Genomic DNA, 7285 nt, shown 5'->3' on the forward strand with positions numbered 1-7285 from the left:
ACTATATGAACATCTGGACAGGATTGAATTTAATAGATTTCAGGAAGCTGAAAAATTGTAAACCATGAACTGCTATTCATATTTTGCGTTGTTAAAAAAAAGGAGATTTAAAATTTTTTTAATGAATCAATCTTTTTTTCTAAAAGGTAGTTCAATGTTTTTTCGTTCTTGGCTCAAAATAACTGGGGGCATCCCCGAAAATCGTACAAATGTGAAACTGGATGCGCTGGTAATTTTGGGTTGAACTGTTTGTCAGCTATTTCAGTGCTTACTAGTGCTTAGTAATAATTTTTAATATAACAATAAATTCGCGAAATAATAATAAATAAATAAACAAACAACCCCCAAATATATTTATTTATTAATGTAAGTTTTCAGGTTTTCCTTTTTATTTGTTTTCCACTTGAATGTATACTGAATAAATGGTTGCTAATACAAAAATCCACCTATTTTTTGTTGGAAGTTAATTAATTAACGTTCAAAAGTCTACTATTAAATTCTCAGTTGAGAATTCATCTGCTTAGTTTCAAAATTTGATTATTTAGTTTAAAATTTACCCATTTTTTTAACAAGTCAACCTTCTGAGATGAAAATTAAACTGTTTTGTTGAAAATTTGTCTTTTGATTTTGAAAATTTACCCCTTTTTGTAAAAATGTCATAACTTTTGGTTAAAAATGCAACTTTCTGATAAAAAATAAATCTTCTTCGGTTGAAAATTAATTTTTTTGTTTAAAATTCACATTTTATGGCAGAGAAATCAACTATTTTGTAGAACATTTATAGTTTTATATTAAAATTTCTATAGGTGAGGAGAAAGTTCTACTTGATTTTCGAAGGTTTAACTATTATGTTTAATATTAATTTTTTTAAGTGAAGATTTATCATTTTAATCAAAAATTTATTTCCTTGGCAGAAAATTAAAGTATTTTCTTGAAAATTATTTTTTTTCTTCAATTCAAAATAATATTTTTAACTAAAAATTTAACTGTTATGTTTTTTGTTAAAAGGGTTCTTCTTTAGTTAAAAATTCAAGCAGTTGGTTACAAATTTACTCATTTTGTTGGAAATTGATCTTTTTTGGGTAGAAAATAAATCTTCTTGGTTAAAAATTTAACTAACTATTTACAAATTTATGTGTTTTGTTGAATACTCGACATTTTTAGCATAACATTATAATCTTGATTTAAGATTGATCATTCTAGTTGAAAATTCACCTTTTTGGTTAAAAATTTAGCTAAGATGTTAGAAATTCGTTCTTTTAGATAAAAATAGTTTGTTTTTTTTTAAACTGAAAATGTGGAACTCTTTTGTTGAAAATTCGCTTTTTTGGCATAAAAATCATTTCCTTGGTTGAAAATTAAACTTCCATTTTTAAAATGTATGCATTTGGTTGAAAACTTTTCTTTTTTGGTATAGAATTAATCTTCTTCTTTGAAAAACTAACTATTGGTAAAAAAATTGTATTATGTTCAAAGTTTGTCTTTTTAGTATAAAATTAGTTTTCTTGGTTGAGGATTTATCACTTTAGTTGAAACTTTATCTCTTTGATTTTTTGGTTAAATTTTTTTTTTAACTGAAAGCGGATAACTATTTGATCTAAAATTCACCTGTTTCGTAAAAATGTGTTATTCATTGAAAATTAGTTTTTTTTTTAAATAAAAATTTAATTATTTAATGTTTAGTTAAAATTTCATATTTGAACTTTTTTTTTACTTCTTACTATTTGTTTGAAAATTAACATTTCTGTTGAAAATTCGACTGTTTTTTAGAAAATTCGCCTTTTTGGTTTAAAAATTAAACAATTTGCTTGAATTTTTTTTCAAGTTGGAATAGCTTATTAAAAAACAATTCTTTGATTGAAGATTTATCATATTAATTATGCATTCATTTTTGTGTTTGAAAATTAATTTTTTTTAACTGAAAATGTAACCATCATATTTTTGGGTGAAAATTGATCTTTTTTAGACAAATTTCACGACGTTGAAGTTTACCACAGATATGGATTTCAAAGTTGTGTAATTAATTTAAAAAAAACTAAGAGTCACATCAAAAAAGTAAAAACACCTCTCTCTTCATCTCAGAAACATCTCAGTGTGCATTTTTTTTGTTCAAACAATTTTTTAAACAATTACGCCATTTGTTAACTTTCTGCAATTGTTACAAATAAAGTATGCATCGGATCGAAAAACCAAGTGCACCAATGCATTCCTCTCGAAAAAATCTAGATGAGTATTTTTTTGTTTTTTCGTAAACTCATTTTTTAAACAATTAGAGCATTTGTTGTTCAGCGCTCTGATGCTCCGTGCCCGTAGATGTAAAAAGAATAAATTATTACGGAGTATTTAAAAATAAGACTAAGTGGTAATTGTGACATCTGATTTTGTTGTTGTATTTCTTCATTGTGAAATATAAAAATCGTTCGTGGTCAGTGGGAGAAGTTTATTAATCTAATTTTAGGAATAAAAATAAAAGCGGATAACATTTTAATGATTGACTTATAACGTTGTAATATGTACATTTGTACCAAGGAATAATTTTCAAATCACTTGCTATACCATACTAATAAAAATTGGTAAGTTTTTCAATATCACTGAACCTTTTTTCCAAATCCTAATTTTCTATTTGTCGATGAAGGAGATATTAAATTTATAGTTGCATTTATATTTGTTTACAGTTACATTTACAGTTTCGTTGTCAAAGGAAATGAAAAATATTCCCACAGTCAACTGTGAAAAGGGTCAGAACCGATTTGTGCAATTAATTATTCATACATTTTTTTATATTCAAATTACAATTTAATGTAAAAAATCGTTAATTAGTTTCTGTTTGCAGTATCGGCATAAATCGTTTTTCATCTGAAATTACTTTGAAGTACAATATGTTAGAATTACTGTTTTCAAACTATATGATTTCATATTTCAAAAATTAAGCAAATGAAATGATTATTGGAAAACAATCGTAAATTTATTGTACTTCAAATTGAACTATATCATTTGGCATAAAAGTTGTCATACTTCAAGTGATAGCACACATTTTTCTTCCAAACAAGTGCAACATTCCCGAGAAACAAAATAAATACAGTTTCATTGTCTGGTTTTTTATTAGTCCCAGAAAATTCACTTCAACTTCCCGGTCAATGTTCGAAAGCGATTATTATCATATATTGTATGTTACAAGCAAAGGATCCCTGCTGAAAAGGATTAGCAAGCGCGTGCCTACGGTCATAGCCCGACTCGCACTACCTGCTTCAGTGTACCCCCACCATTGCTACCCCTCGCTTGCCTCTACCCAGTATATCTCGCGTGGGATGAGAGGCGGGTATACCTGAGATTTTGAAATTAGTATCCATTGTACTTATAATCCCTTTGTATTCGCAATGCTCATTCATAGAATGTCTATATATTACTCTAACTTGGAAAGCTTAGAATTTAAATTTATTATATTTTTAAGACCTTTAAACTGGAAATTGACAACTTCGCAAATTCTAACATTTTTAACGTTTTAAAAGTGAAATTTGATTGCAATTTCTTATGTATCAATCTGTAATAATTTTCGTGAAAACATTTTCTATGAATTTAAACAGATGGAACTATTAATGCTTTTAATTTGAAATAAAATAATTTTACATATTATTCTTTTTTTTTAACGTTTTCAGTTTATAATTCATGAACCTTATTACTTTGAATTTCAAAATATTGTGCAACTAGTACTAGGTTGATTCAATGTACATATATTAATATAAGAATCACGTTTAATCACAAAAGTAATTAAGAAATTTTTTTTTTTTATTATTGTAAATAGTGTTTGTAACCAAATATTTTATGAACAAATACAAATTTTTGGGCAGTTATACATAGAAAAAGTCCGGTTTCTAAATAAAAATAAAAATGAATAATAGCACTGCGTATCATTTGTGACTGACCGAGACATTCAACTTAGTCTCAAGCTATTTGAATGGAAGAAACGAATTCCTTATACTTGAATTTCTAAAATTTCCAATTTATTCATCTAATTTTTTTCTGAAATTAGAAATGGTTATATTTTACGATAATTTATGATAATTTATATTTGAAACTAAAAATTCCTCTTGTTAGGATCCGTGTCAGTGCCCCTCCCCCCTCACTCTGTCATTTAATAATAACGTTAGACGATGAAGTATGGTGAAATCTTACTGTTTCTTATTAATCAACAAAGTAGTTTAATTTTTAAAGAAGCAGTTTAATTTTCAACTAAAAAAGATAACTTCTCAACTACAAATGTAATAGTTAATATTTTAAGCAAGAAAATATTGTTAATTCAAATCAAAAGCAGCTGGATATTATAAAAAAGAACCAATTTTTGATAAATAAGCTAAATCCTCACTCAAAGCAGGTGAATCTTCAACCAAAAAATTATTTGCAATTTTAATCAAAATATAATCTTACCGTAAAGTAGTTCAATTTTCAATAAAATAGTTACAAATAGTTACGAAAAGGCATTTACTTTTAAAAATTAAATCATGTTAACAAACAAAATTGTTTAAACAATTTATTGTTTATAACAATATTATCGTGAAATAATGCTAGAAACTCGAAGATTAAAAAAAATATTTTCCACTTCAAAATCTAATGTAGTTATGATTAAATAATGTCAAAAAACAAAATTGTTTAAACAATTTATTATTTATAACAATATTATCTTAGAATAATAGTAGAAACTCGAAGTTTTTTCTAATTTTTTCCACTTCAAAATCTAATGAGGTTATAATCAAATCATGTCAACAAAAAAATTGTTTAAACAATTTATTATTTATAACAACATTATCTTAGAAGAATGCTAGAAACTCGGAGTTTTTTCTAATATTTTCATCTTTTCTTTCACTTTATAGTTCTCAGTAACCACTTAAAGGAAAAATTTACATTCGTAATATGATTCATACAGAAAATTTTAAGAATATTTCAAATACAATATTTAGTATACAATATTACAGATTGTTAGGCAATTCTTTTCATTTTGCTGGATTTGTACAAATTTGTCGGAAAAAGTCGAGTACCAAGATAAGAAAGTTTGCGTTACATTTACGGAGAAGTTTTAAATCACTTTTTGAAGCAAATTTTTAAGAGAATATTTAAAAATAGTGCATAACAAATTTTCATGTATAAACTTATATTGTTAGCTGAAAATTGCTTTTAATTATATAATTTCAAAAATGTATCAATTTCTTAATAATCCTTTAATTTAACATGCTATCTCCGATTTTCGCTTTTTATTGATCGAAAAATCTTTCTTGGTTAGAAATTAAACTCTTTCTTAAAACACAATTTTTATTTTTGTTTGAATATTAGCATGTTATGGCCGGAACATTCATTATTTAATTTATAACTTTGGAAGTCAAAGAACATATCGTTGGAATCATTTTCATTCGAAAATTTCTAATATTATTTTTGTAAATTTCCAAGTGAACATGTTGCATTCCACATTTTAGTTTAGCGTCAGGAGTTCAGCTCACCTCGGTGAGGAGCAGCTGTATAGTGGGGGAATCGTCCGGAGGTACCCAGTTCCGAATTGATCACCGCCTTTTTTGAGCACGTCCCATTTGAGCAAATTACAATTTTGTGACTTTATTGCCTTCATATTTCATTTAAAAGCATTTTACGATCTTTCGAAACATATCGTTCAAAACGAACTAATGATATCGGCCAAAATTTGAGTACAGGAGCACCGCAACATTCAAATTACAAACAAATTAAACTTGTGCTAAATTGTGATATTCTTGTGCCCATTTGTAAAGTACATGGTTTTTTTAACAACCAAAAAACAGGGGCACAATTTTTGTAAGACTTGTGTTTTTGTTAGATCTAGGCGGCAATAAGTATACAACATTTTATGTAGTAAACAGGGAATTTTGTTTGAAGTCAGGGAATTTTGTCCAGAATGTGCTTAATTTTCTTTTTATCTTGGGATATCACATTGAATAGCAATGATTTTTCATTTATAAAAAGTGCTTTATATTTTTTACTGTATTAAAATATTTTCTTGAAAATTCTTTCTTTTTGTTGTTGTTTAAAATCAATTTCGTTAAATGTAATTACACTATTCTATTTCTCTTTAAAGATTGACCATTTCAGTTAAAAATTCAAGTACCTGATTGAAAATTAATTTATTTTCTTTATAATTCAACAATTTCTTCGAAATTTTTTCTCTGTCGTTGAAAAATATTTCTTACTTGGAAATTCAACATATGTTGAAAAGTCGCATTCTTCAGTTTGAAATATCTAATACTACTTTTTGATTCAAAATTAATCGTTTTTAATTAAAAATTGAATTACTTGGTTGAAAGTGAAACTCTTTTGATGAAAATGAAAGTGCTGTTCCTACACTGTTTTGTTCTTCACAAAATTTACTGCACACAACTATACTGATCATATTTTTCCTGCACAAAACTTTTCCTACGCAAAATGTTTCCTACCAGAATTTAATACTACTATATTTATCCTACACTAAATTATTCCACACGCAAGATTTCCTACACAGAATTAAATAGTAATATTTTATTATCAAGATAGGCTCTAAAAATTGTTATCCAAAAATATAATGCCCAATATTTTTCTGCAGAAAATATATTCTGCATAACATATTAAACAGTACATAAAATATTTTTTACAAAAAGTAGATCCTACACAAGATGAAAAGATTATAGTTCTGATTTAAATCTTGTTACTGCTATATAGCAAATATTCTGAGTGAAGATAAAGAGGCATGTTGTGAATAAAAGAATTAAGAGCAACACTGTTCATACACAATTTAAAATATGTTTTGTGTAGGAAAAGTTTTACACTTAATGCTTGTGTGTAGAATATTCACGTGTGCGTTAACTTAGAATATTTGTTATATATCAGATACAAGATTTCAATTAAAACTATATACATTTCATCTTGTGTGGGATCTACTTTTTGTAAATAATATTTTATGTACTTTTTTGAATATGTAATGTCGAGACTATCTTGAGAATAAAATGTGACTATTTTATTCTGTATACAAAATATTTTTTTTTTAGGAAAAAAATAAAAGTATTAAACAATATTAAATTTTGTGTACGAAATATTCTGTGCAGAACAAATTTTGTGTAAGAAAAATATAACAGTATTAAATTCTGCGTAGGAAATGTTTTGTTTAGACAATATTTTGTGTGGTAAAAAATAAAACTACGAGGGTGAATTGATAAGTTTCCGGCCTGACCAAGAGATGGCGCCACTAGGCCTACCTTGAGGTGGCGTTCTATAGTACCATCCTTAGATAGCTTGT

Source organism: Belonocnema kinseyi, chromosome 8 (genome assembly GCF_010883055.1).
Source record: "Belonocnema kinseyi isolate 2016_QV_RU_SX_M_011 chromosome 8, B_treatae_v1, whole genome shotgun sequence".
Taxonomy (NCBI): domain Eukaryota; kingdom Metazoa; phylum Arthropoda; class Insecta; order Hymenoptera; family Cynipidae; genus Belonocnema; species Belonocnema kinseyi.